This window comes from Zea mays, chromosome 9 (assembly GCF_902167145.1).
Source record: "Zea mays cultivar B73 chromosome 9, Zm-B73-REFERENCE-NAM-5.0, whole genome shotgun sequence".
NCBI lineage: Eukaryota > Viridiplantae > Streptophyta > Magnoliopsida > Poales > Poaceae > Zea > Zea mays.
Window position 1 is genome coordinate 91,644,327 of NC_050104.1, and position 11,176 is coordinate 91,655,502.

General features: G+C 49.4%; 1 long non-coding RNA gene across 1 annotated transcript; it reads right to left on the bottom strand.

The window, feature by feature from the left end:
- Positions 1-4,172: 4,172 nt before the first annotated feature.
- On the bottom strand, positions 4,173-5,757 carry LOC103638660 (uncharacterized). Its single transcript, XR_558962.2, has 2 exons — positions 5,503-5,757; positions 4,173-5,406 (listed from the first exon to the last, which is right to left on the bottom strand). It is a non-coding gene; the product is annotated as an uncharacterized lncRNA (long non-coding RNA).
- Between the last annotated feature and the right edge of the window lie 5,419 nt (positions 5,758-11,176).

An 11,176-nucleotide genomic window follows, 5' to 3' on the forward strand; every position in this document is an offset into this window, starting at 1 on the left:
AGAGGCAAAGGAAAAACTAGGCACCGGGCGCAAAAGCGGTAAATGTCGTGCCCAACTACGCGAGTCTCATTTATTTTTATACAAAAAGCGCATGATAAAGCTAGGGAGCTTCAGCATTGTACTATCAAATCAAATATGTTTTAGGTACTCTAAAAAGAAAGCGAAGTTGGCATTTATTCGAAGTAGGGCGTGAAGTGAAGACAAAGCTAGGGAGCTTCAGCTCAGTAGGATTGGCGCGAGGACGAGACATAAGGAGAGGGCTTCAGTTTCGCGACATCGGCGTATGAAGCAAATGAGGAAGCAAAGAATCTAGAAGCTTGACCAGTATGATAGGAAAGAGAAAAGAAAATGTTACCCTTACAAGATTTCTAGTTTATATGTATAAAGTCTGTGGGCATGTTTGTAATTTCAAACAAAGTTGTACCTTACGACTATAAATAGGGGCACTATGCCATGAATAGTACTCACTTTCTGCCTCTGAAGTTGTATTGTGTTGCATTTGTTCTCTTTTTTGTAAAGCCAAAGATATACATGTAATCATTCGCGACACGAAACAACAAGGGTTAAAATCTGCAAAAAATAAATTGTTTTGCCATGTCTCATCACTATGTCGTTTTCAATCATTATTCATCTTTTTATCCTTCTCCCTTTAATTAATCCCCTTAAGAAAAAAATTAAGGGGCGAAGGAAGAATTAATTCATCTATGTTGTCTTGTTTTAACTTCTCTCGAGAACCAAAAACAAGTAACCAACAATATCTTTCTCCTATTCTTATATTTTTTGTTTTTCCGAGTTCCAAAGAAGGCATAAAAGTGTTCTAATATCCTAGTACAATCCACAATGCTACCTTTGTAAAACAAAAAATATCCATATTCAAAAATATTTTTTCCTATGTAATACATTAGGTGTGTGAATGCTCCTTAACGATATATCACCAACAAAGAATAGGACTAGTGACATAAGTAGATGGTTTGACAGATATCCATCTCAAAAAACATTAAAATGTTGTACGTAATGATATATGTTATAGTTATGACTATTGGAATGATGTATTGAAAAAGAATTGACATCTTGATAAATAATAAATGATGTAGCTTACTAAAATTTACTTGGGAAAGATCATGTTTGAAATTTAGACCCTACAATACCATGTTTAGTTCTACAGACTAAAACTGACTAAAGATCATTAACTGTTGTCTATAAAGACATGATTGTCTCTAATTAATGTAGGTGGTCTAGTTCTGGGAGGCGTATGAGAGACTAACCAAGGGGCAAACCCTATAAAAATACAAGCTTAGTCATCTTTGGTCACTCTCTTGCTGACTAAAGGACTAAATTTTAGGAGGTTTCTTTTAGTCACTCTGTTTAACAGTTCCAGGATTAATAGTTACTAAACTTTAACTAAATCTTAATAAGTGGGAACTGAAAGTCGCCTAGAGGGGATGAATAGGCAAAACCTGAAAATTATAAACTTTGAATACGAACTTTACTCGGAGTTAGCGTTAGAACGAGTAATAATGAAATCAGAGTGCGGAAGATGGTTCTCCTTGCTATGAGTTGCTAAATTAATGTGCGGATTTACTTTGGAAGCTAACTTAAAAGGATAAGCAAGAGAACTTTAGAGAGAGGGGAGATGAAGAGTCAAATCGCAAGGTAATAATCAACACAAATGAACACGGTGATTTGTTTCCCGAGGTTCGGTTCCAAAGAACCTACTCCCCGTTGAGGAGGCCACGTAGACTGAGTCTTTTTCAACCCTTTCTCTCTCTCAAATGATCACCTAGACCGAATGAGTGCTTCTTCTTAATCTCGAGGGTCACTTGGACCCCTCAAGGATCACTACTCAATTAGGTGTCTCTCGCTAGCTTTACAAGTCACTTGAGAGTTTAGAAGGAGATGAAAAAAATCACGATCAAGAAACCAAGTAACAAAAAGCAACAAAAGATCACAATGTCACACTCTCTTGTGTCTCTCCAAAACACTAATCACTAATGATTCTCGAACACAATTATGACACCTGGAGATGGAGTTGATGTTTTGAGTGTGGATGGGGTGAAGTCTTTGCTCCTTGCAATGAATGTGAGTTGTGGAAGCTTGGATGTGCAGAATGGGGGTGGTTGGGTTGAATTTATAGCCATCAACCACCACATAGCCGTTGCCAAGTTTCCGCCACCTGCGGACGGTCCGTCCCTGCACATCAACGACTGGAAACACAACGACCAGCAGTAACGGTTATATCAACGGTTATAAGTGCATTAAATGTGTCGTCAGATGTCAGATAAAGCAGTCATGGACGGTCCGACCGTACATCTGGACAGTCCGCGAGAACGCTAAAAATAAATTTTACCAAACTGGACACCTTCGAGTTTCTCTGGTTTCCAACAGGTGGACGGTCCGCGCCTGAGGGCCGAACGGTCCGCGCACAAGTGAATTCTCCAAAAAGCTCTCCTGTCCAAAATAATCTACGATATTCTAGACAGTCGACTTAGAATTAAGATGGTTAGACTTATGCACCTGATAATCAATCAACTAGACAAACTAGTTAGTTCATTAGGCTGTGATGATCATCAAAATCAATTTAGAGAAAAATGGTAAATGATATTTTCGTTATTGTTGTTGTTGATTTATTTTGAAATGGAGTGACCATAGCCCGAGATCTTATACTGACCAGACGTGCCTGTTTGGTTTGCTACTTAAGGCGCTCTAACTTACATAAATTTTTTTTGTTTAAGATTAGTTCTTTAATTAAAGCGATCAGACCTCATGTCCCTTTACTAGGCACGCTTTGGCAGGTAGAGCAATGATCTGACCGTCCTCTGCACATGGATTATATTTTCATTTTCCAAATTTTGAAATCCGTTTTGTTGGCCAAATTTTGACTTTTATATTTTTAAAGTATTGTGTACACATGCAACTATATGCATAGCTGCAGCAGTAGGCCCCACATCTCAGGTTGTTGCCAGTGGGCTGTGGTCTGCACCAGTAATCATGGCAATCATAACCTCTTAAACCTAATGGAGCAGTACTTCCTTGGGAGCCTCCTATTGCAATGATGAAGGCGATCTGGATCTTGCGAGAATAATCATAAATTCTCCTGCCATGGCATTCAAGCTTTTGCTTGCTAACGTGCATGCATGCAGTCTTGGTCAATCTGTACAGGACCGGTGGTACTTGGTGGGCCATGTCTTGCATTGCAATTTGCAAAGGATATGGCCGCCATTGATGCACCGGGAAAGGCATGGGCTTTTGTGATCTCATACGATTAAACAACGGTTGCATGGGGAAGAGATCAAAGATCCACTTTTGGCAAACGGATCTAGGTGGTGTTTGGTTGATGCCTCGTTTTTACAATCTCACTCTAAAATTTTATTATTAGTTAAACACGTTCTGAACTTTGTATTAAAATTTCCGCCACAATCTCAATATAAGTTGATAATAGAATTTATATCGAATTTTGTGCGTGCAACTTCTCAAAAACTATGAAGAACCAACCGCCATCCTAATAATGCAGGTAGTGCTCAACACAGACTACTATTATTGGATGAATATCAGGTAACAATTAGAGCAAGTTTAATAATATAGCTAATTGTTGGTTGTAACAACCTTTGCAGCCTACGTACCTCACTCGTATAATAGTTAGCTACTCATTATTAATGTAGGGCCCCACTTGTCTATCTTACAAATTTTCTTGGCTTCTGTGTCTAAGTCGGTTGTAAGTTTACAACTCACTTCGCCTCTCCTCTGATCTCTCTCCTCCACATAAGCATTTAACCTGCTTAGAGCCCCTTATTATACTTGCTCTTAGGATTATTTTTCTTGGAAATGGAAAAAGGTTGTAGCGACACCGCGACAGTGACCATCGATGCTCCTATAATGCCCTAGCGAACCTTTAGGTCTCTACGTCTGGCATTTAGACTGTTCGAGAAAATGGCGCAAAGAACTGTCTACCTCTTTATTGACGATACGGATGTGTATATACGGACGGCAATGCGTCCGTTCGAAGAACTCCACCGCTTTACAACGTTAACGGCTCATCATCATTAATGGATGAGATTACTCCATATTATCGATCCTTAACACTTCTCATTAATCGAGATCATGTCTTAATGTGATCATTGTTGAAGTACTTAAATTATCATATCCATGAATCCATCATGCTAAATTCATCCTCTAAAAATCCAGTAAGAAAATAGATGATATAACATAGCATATGCCTGACATTACGTTATTAAAAACTTTACATAAGAAAACCTTACAGAAAAACTCACATAAATAAAACAGTAAAATGTGATGTTGATCAAGCAATACATCTGATAGACATACTCTCCCCGATTCCTACATGTCTCTAAGTCATCTCATTTATAGTTGTACATTCGGACTAGGCCTAGTGGGTTGGCCGAAGCACAAAAAACACAGCCTAGGTATGACACGACCCGAAATTATTTAGTGTTGAGCCAGCCTGACCTAATGTATCGAGCCATGCTTGGACCGAGGTCGTGGTCCATGTGCGATATTAACGGGTATTATTGGTCGAGTTGACATTGAGAATTCTTGTGGTTGCATTCGGCTTATTTAGAACTACAACGGTATAACAAATAGTAGTAACGACACAAAAGTATAATAGGCTGAATCACCCAGCAGGTCCCTTTTCAAATATTCGCTAAGCATTCGTGCTTCATGCCGACATTGCAACATTCCGTCGTCAAAACAATGATCTCACATGTCAGTCAAAAGCAATATTCAGTCATCAAAAGTAACATTGCAAGAGAAGATAAGCTAGCTTACACTGCAAAACAGTAGCAAATGGTATGTGTTGTATACTCTGAAATGGATGCATCTGTGTTTAGAAGCACTATTGCCCCTGAGCTCAACAGCTGACAGATCAAATTTTGACATGCACAGTTCCTGACCTGGAGATGCTCTTTGGGAGGCTATGGACACAGTTGCATCAAAGAAATTTAGCAACCCAGCTCGAAATTTGTATGTGACAGTATATACGGCTAGGTGCTGGGGTGCTGGATTATGAATCAGGCCAGACCCATCAAAGATGTGAGATGCAGCATCAGGCAGTAAAGCATCACCTAGTGGCACACTCATCTTTTTGCAGATGCGCAGCAACCTCATCTTTTCGCAGATGTGTATCACTTTCACCCAGCATAAAAGAAACGGAGAAATGAATATGAATATAGTAGAGCAGAAGTTGTGTTCAGTCAGATGACAACAGCGATGCGGCGGGGGCTTGCGCTGCACTGAAGGATTCGGGTGAGGGGGGGAGGGTTCACCTGGGACGTGGTGGAAGGTCACGCCGGCGACAATGACGGCCCGAGGAGGCAATGGCGGAGAAGAGGCGCCGAGGCGGAAGAGAGCGGTCCTGGGCGGGTTCCTTGGCCGCCGGCATCGCCAAATCTGAGTAGCGGCGGTGACCAAAAGGATCCCAGTTAACCGATCTAACGGACAACTCTTACGATTGCATCCTGTGTACTGATCGACCGATCCTCTTACCCTTTTGTGTATAGTGATCCAGGTTTCCAGTGTGCCGCGCGCAGATCATTGCTTTGCGCTACGCGCTCCTAGCGTGGATCGATAGTGTGTGTACCGTTCCTATTTCTCTACAGTTTTCAGGAAAGAAAAGGCGGCGAGAGATATCGAGATTGTGGCAACCAACACGACCAGTCCGCGAGTGCAGCTGCTGCTTTTCCTCAGCTCAGTGGCTGCTCGGTCGGACTTAAGAGCACAGTAGCGCACATGGCAGAAGGAACACGCAGCTAGACGGCCGGCCCGCAGCACGTCGACTAGCTAGCTTCTCGGCGACCACGCCCCTCGCCGGTCATACAGCACCAATTTTCACGTACGGTTTTTAAAGGCAAACCGAATACGACAAGATCATAAACTCACATACACAGCGATTACATAATTATACATCATCACATATTGCTCAAATAAATAGCAGAAAAGTACTTTATTACATCAAGATGTCCAAGACATTCACAGAGTAATTAACATAACATTGTTTTACTAACATCAAAGTGCGGAAAAACGAACGTAACAGATAAGGCATTCACATGTAGCTGACTTGGGGTTTGCCACTATCATAACTAGAACTTGTCGTAGTCCTGAAACTCTTCAAAGTCTTCCATGTTGCCTGCATCTTCTACTAAGCACTGAATACAGTGGGGACAAACTAGGGTGGGGTGGTTTATAAAGTAAGGGTGAGTACACATCAACGTACTCAGTAAATGTCCCGTTTGGTTAAAGTGGACTGACTGTATGTGAAGTTAAGATTAAGCAGTTGCTTTTAGTTGGTCAAGTATTTATTACTAATAGTAGAGCCAAATTTGAGTAATAAACCCAGTTATTACCCAAATGTACTCCCTCCAAGAGGAAATACCAGAGATCATAATTATAAGCATCATCATAAAAGTATCCAAAGTTCTTATAATCAAAGAGGATCCCAAGGCTGCTCTTAACCGTGAGCACGGCTGATATACCAGTTTCTAACACTCTGCAGAGGTTGCACACTTTACCCACGAGTCGTGATTCCCGTTCTGCCCAGAGATCATGACTCTCCATTGATCACTACCAAGGTGACCTGTCAGGCTTTCACTACGTAGCTGTCGGCGTTTCGACCCCGGGGGGTCCCTGGACCGACGAGTAAATTGTCGCTGCGTGTCCCAGCCCAGATGGGTCGGCGCGAGACGGAGCACGAAGGGGACAAGAAGGGAGACAGGCAAAAGGGGAAACCCGCGGCCTTCGTGTTGTCCTGCGTCCAGGTCGGGTGCGCTTGCAGTAGGGGGTTACAAGCGTCCGCGTGGGAGAGAGCGCAAGACTTTACGCGTCGTCCCGTTCCCCCGCGCGACCAACCTTCTCGTACGAGAGCCCTGGACCTTCCTTTTATAGGCGTAAGGAGAGGGTCCAGGTGTACAATAGGAGATGTAGCAGTGTGCTAACGTGTCTAGTAGCAGAGAGGAGCTAGTGCCCTAAGTACATGCCGTCGTGGCAGCCGGAGAGGTTTTGGCACCCTGTTCATGTGATGTCGTGGCCGTCGGAGGAGCGCTGGAGCCTTGCGGAAGGACAGCTGTCGGGGCTGTCGAGTCCTTGCTGACGTCTACTTGCTTCCGTAAGGGGCTGAGAGCCGCCGTCGTCATGGAGCACGCGGGGCGCCATCATTATTTGCTTACCGGGGCGAGCCAGATGGGACGCCGGTCTTGTTCCCCGTAGCCTGAGCTAGCTAGGGGTAGGGTAATGATGGCCCCCCCTGTGACGTGGTCGGTCCGAGCCCTGGGTCGGGCGAGGCGGAGGCTCCTCCGAGGTCGAGGTCGAGTCCGAGCCCCGGGTCGGGCGAGGCGAAGACCATCGTCTGAGGCCAAGGCTGAGTCCGAGCCCTGGGCCCGGGCGAGGCGGAGTTCGTCGTCTTCCAGAGCCGAGGCTGAGTCCGAGCCCTGGGGTCGGGCGAGGCGGAGTTCGTCGTCTTCCGGAGCCGAGGCTGAGTCCGAGCCCTGGGGTCGAGCGAGGCGGAGTTCGTCGTCTTCCGGAGCCGAGGCCGAGTCCGAGCCCTCGGGTCGGGCGAGGCGGAATTCGTCGTCTTCCGGAGCCGAGGCTAAGTCCGAGCCCTAGGGTCGGGCGAAGCGGAGTTCGTTCCGAGGCCGAGACGGGGGCCGAGCCCTGGGGTCGGGCGAGGCGGAGCTTCCTATGGCGCCCGAGGCTGGACTTGGCTGCTGCCAGCCTCACTCTGTCGAGTGGCACAACAGTTGGAGCGACGCAGGTGGCGCTGTCTTCTTGTCAGGCCGGTCAGTGGAGCGGCGAAGTGACCGCGGTCACTTCGGCTCTGTCGACTGAAGAGCGCACGTCAGGATAAGGTGTCAGGCCATCCCTGCATTAAATGCTCCTGCGATACGGTCGGTCGGTGTGGCGATCTGACCAAGGTTGCTTCTCGGCGAAGACTGGGCCTCGGGCGAGCCGAAGGTGTGTCCGTTGCTTGAGGGGGTCCTCGGGCGAGACGTGATTCCTCCGGGGTCGGCTGACCTTGCCCGAGGCTGGGCTCGGGCGAGGCGAGATCGTGTCCTTTGAGTGGACCAAGCCTTGACTTAATCGCACCCATCAGGCCTTTGCAGCTTTGTGCTGATGGGGGTTACCAGCTGAGATTAGGAGTCTTGGGGGTACCCCTAATTATGGTCCCCGACAGTAGCCCCCGAGCCTCGAAGGGAGTGTTGATACTCGCTTGGAGGCTTTTGTCGCACTTTTTTGCAAGGGGACCGACCTTTCTCGGTTACGTTTCGTTCCGGTGGGTGCGCGCGAGCGCACCCGCCGGGTGTAGCCCCCGAGGCCTCGGAGGAGTGATTTGACTCCTTCAAGGTCTTAGCGCGTTTCGTGATGCTTCGGCTGGTCTGGTTGTTCCCTCATGCGAACTGGACGTAGCCGGGTGCATAGTCGAGTCCCAAGTTCTCGGGCTGGTATGTTGACGCTGTCAACGGTTTGGCCGGAGCCGGGTTTGCGAGAGCAGCCCTCGAGCCTCCGCACAGAGCGAGAGGACGGTCAAGGACAGACTCGACTTTTTTACATACGCCCCTGCGTCGCCTTTCCGCAAGGAGGAGGGGGGGAAAGCGCCATGTTGCCCTCAGAGGGCGCCGAACATGGTGTCTCCAGTGAGTTGCTAACGGGTAATCCGAGTGGATGCCCGTGCCCCATTCGTTAGGGGTCGGCTAGTGGCCCGGAGGCGCGCTCCAAAAGTACCTGCGGGTGATTTGCCGGACCCGGTCCCCTTTTGACGGGGTCCGAGGGCTCGATGCCTCCCTCGGGTGGGATTCCGTTACAAGATCGTTCCCGTTGGTCTCGGAAATGTCCTAGGGTACCTCGGGAGCGTAGCCCGAGCCTTGGTTATGTATCGAACGTACCCAGGGTCATCCCTCGCTCTACGTCTGAGGCGGCTGTCGAACCCTTCGGGGGCCAGCCTACGAACCCCTGATCAGTAGTGGGCGCGGAGCCCGAGTGGCCTGAGGCGGCCGTTGAACCCTTCCGAGGGGCCGACCTTCGAACCTCTGACCAGTAGTGGGCGCGGAGCCCGAGTGCTCTGAGGCGGCTGTTGAACCCTTCCGAGGGGCCAGCCTTCGAACCTCTGATCAGTAGGGGGGCTCGGGGCCCGCTTCCTTCGCGGAGAAGGATCCCTTTCGGAGTATCCCCTTTCCCGATCCCTGAGGCAAAAGAGAGAGAGAGGAAGTGGAAAAGGATACGAAATCAAATGACGTGGCACACCTTTTTTGACGTGGTCATTATGACGGAGGTGAAGCGTCGCCTGCTTTGCCTGCCAAAGGTGTCGCCTGTCCTGCCACAGAGTTAATGCGATGGAACGAGTGGTTCGCGGGGCGGCCGTTGCGCGTGCGCGAGCCGTTCGAGGAACGAGCGTCTCACTTTGAGTTTTGAATCCCGCGGCGGGTTCAGGCGAAGTGTTGAACGGGTCTCGCCTGGGCCTTTATATATTCAGGAGAGGGACTGGTGATGGTTCTTCACTCTGTTGCTTGCCTCCCACTTAGGTTTTCGCAACCCGAGGGAATAGCCAGAGAAAGGAAACCGCGCACCCAGCCCTTTCCGCCGCCACCTCTTCTACTTGGTGATGGCCGACCGGGTGACCATTATTTCGCCGCGCGACCCGTGGCCTTTCTCCACCGTCACAGCGGATGACCTGGAGGCCCTTGTTGCTGATGGTTTGCTTCGCCCTCTCTCTGGTGACTCGCAGCCGGAGTGGATGGACCGTCCGAGCGGAGCCGCCCCGTCCCCGCCGTCGGGGTATGTGGTGAGCTTCGTCTCTTTCCACGAGCGGGGGTTCGGAGTGCTGGCAAGCCGTTTTATGCGGGCGATTCTGCACGTCTACGGGGTGGAGCTGCACAACCTCAGTCCCAACTCCATCTCGCAAGCCGCCATCTTCGCGGCGGTTTGTGAAGGATACTTGGGGATTGCCCCCACTGGGACCTATGGACCCATCTCTTCTCTGTGGAGCTTTTTGCCTCACTGACGGGGGAAAGAAGGGTTCGCATGGCGGTGCGGGACGGTGGCTGCATCCTCCAGCTGAGGCAGGCGCGGGCGCTGCAATATATCCCTGCCATCCTCGCGTCTTCGAACAAAGGGTGGCAGCACCAGTGGTTTTATCTCCGAAATGACGACGGGAGGCTCCCGTCGTTTTCTCAGCGAGTGGTGACCGCCGCCGCCGATAACTGGCGCTACGGGACCACGCGCGACAGACAGAAGAATCTCCAGCCCCATTCTGCTCTTCCTCGACGCGCAGTGCCTCACCTTCGGGGGCCTCGGGTGCCTCGGGCTGAGCCTCGAGTGCCTCGGGCTGGGTCGAGGCCTTCTCGGGCTCGGGCGTGTCGTCGGTCTTGACTGAGGGTTGATGTAGGTCTCGGGAGAAGACGTCCGGGGGAACTGTTGTCCGCCCCGAGGCTATCTTAGCCAGCTCGTCCGTAGTCTTGTTGTATCGTCGGGCGATGTGGTTGAGCTCGAGCCCGTAGAACTTGTCCTCCAGGCGCCAAACCTCATCGCAGTAGGCTTCCATCTTCGGGTCGCGGCAGTGGGAGTTCTTCATGACTTGGTCAATGACAAGCTGCGAGTCGCCGCGAGCGTCGAGGCGTCGGACCCCTAGCTCGATGGCGATGTGCAACCCGTTAACCAGAGCCTCGTACTCGGCCATGTTGTTGGACGCTGGGAAATGGAGGCGCAGCACATAGCGAAGGTGTTTCCCGAGGGGTGAGAAGAAGAGCAGGCCCGCGCCCGCTCCTGTTTTCATCAGTGACCCGTCGAAAAACATGGTCCAGAGTTCCGGTTGGATCAGAGCTGCTGGAAGCTGGGTGTCGACCCATTCAGCCACAAAGTCCGCCAAGACTTGGGACTTGATGGCCTTCCGAGGGGCGAACAAGATTATCTCGCCCATGATTTCCACCGCCCACTTTGCAATCCTACCCGAGGCCTCTCGGCACTGGATGATCTCCCACATGGGGAAGGATGACACCACAGTCACCGGATGAGACTCGAAGTAGTGTCGCAACTTCTGCCGCGTTAGGATCACCGCGTACAACAGCTTCTGAATTTGTGGGTAGCAGATCTTGGTCTCGGACAGTACCTCACTGATGAAGTAGACCGGCCTCTGGACGGGCAATGCATGCCCTTCCTCTTGTCTCTCAACCAC